Consider the following 1,734-nt stretch of genomic DNA (forward strand, 5'->3'; position numbering starts at 1 on the left):
TATCCCTCAAATTGTCACTGCTACCTGGAGTGCCCCAAGTCAACAGCAACTGGCTTTGACCTCCAAAGTTGGTAGTAATCTGAATGTGTGTGATCCCAAGACCTTTGGCAATATGTCCCCAAAAGGAGCCTGTGCCATCCCTCTGGACAAGTAAGAACCCTAGGTTCTAGCCATTGCTCTGCCAATTGACTCACATGGTCACCTGGGGCTATTACCATCACTCCTGGATGATGTGATGAACAATTACCAGTTATTATTTGGTTCAAGATCCCATTCCTCAAATGAAATCCCTTTCAGGGACTTAAAGTAAGAAAAAATGAAGAATATCTATGATGGCAAAGGGACTCAAGGCCCATGCCCCTCTCCTGCTTGCTCTACTCCTAGGCCCTTGAGAAATTTTTGAAAACTACCAGTTCTGCTGAGCTCCCAGTCACACAGCTGCACCCTGACTTCATGGAAACTCCATGATTCAAGGACCCAACCCATCACCATGACCTCAGAGTGACTACATCAGCCAGTGACTTCATAGAACCTGACTCAGGAAAGTCTGTGTGGAAGGACTCTTGGTCTCAAGAGTCCAAGTCCCCTCTCTGAGGACTGCCTGCCTGATCCCCCCCACCATCCTGACCACATAGGGCTCTGGTGTTTAAGGAAGTTTTTTTTTTTTTTTTGGGGGGGGGGAGGGGGAGGTACGCTGCTGGGGATTGAACCCAGGGCCTTATGCATGCAAGGCAAGCACTCTACCCACTGAGCCTCTTAAGGAAGTTTTAATCCTCCTACCCTGAATTCTACCCTCCTTGTAAATTCAGAAACAACTGGATTCCAAGTTAGAGTGGCACATCAAGAACAGGAAAAGAGCTGAGGCTCAGTGCTAGAGTGTTTGCCTGCCACACATGAGGCCCTGGGTTCAATCCCCAGCAACACACACACACACACACACACACACACACTAAAAGTCCACTCCTTACCTTAGATGTTGGAGGCTCCTGGGCTTAGGCATCTCTTTCCTTTCCTAAGATCCGACCCATGGGCCATGTCATCATCCTTGTTATTCCAAGTGCTGATCACAGTGATGTACCAGGCACTGTGCTATATAGCTCACATGGATCATATCTAATCCCCACCACCCTGTGAGGTGAGCTTCATGTACCAATCATGCACCTGAGGAAAACTGAACCTTGGGACACTCACAGGCAGAGCCAGGACTTACTTGGAGCCAGTGCTCATGGTGGGGCATGGATGCTAAGATGGAGTCTGTCTGGGCCTCGGCTTCATCTCTGAAGGGGTGACAACAATGATCCCCTCATAGGTTGTTGGATGATTAAATGAGACAGTCCACACAGAAGTCCTCAGCATAGGGCTAGGGCTGTACCTCAGTAGTAGAGCCCTTGCCTAGTACGTGTTAAGGCCCTGGTTCAATCCCCAGCATTGTCAAAAAAAACAAAAACGTCCTTGGTATAGTACCTGACACTCAAGAAGCTGAAAGTGCAACAAATTTCCCTCCAGCTGGGCATGGTGGTGCCTGCCTAATCCCAGCATCTCAGGAGGCTGAGCTAGGAGCATCATGAATTCAAAGTCCGCCTCAGCAACAGCAAGGTGCTAAGCATAAATATAAAATAGGGCTGGGGATGTGGCTCAGTGGTTGAGTGCCCTGAGTTCAATCCTTGGTAACCACCGCCCTCAAATTTTTTTTTTTTTTGCTTCAATTTCTTTCTAAATCCACAGACACCAGTC

Source organism: Marmota flaviventris, chromosome 4 (assembly GCF_047511675.1).
Source record: "Marmota flaviventris isolate mMarFla1 chromosome 4, mMarFla1.hap1, whole genome shotgun sequence".
Taxonomy (NCBI): domain Eukaryota; kingdom Metazoa; phylum Chordata; class Mammalia; order Rodentia; family Sciuridae; genus Marmota; species Marmota flaviventris.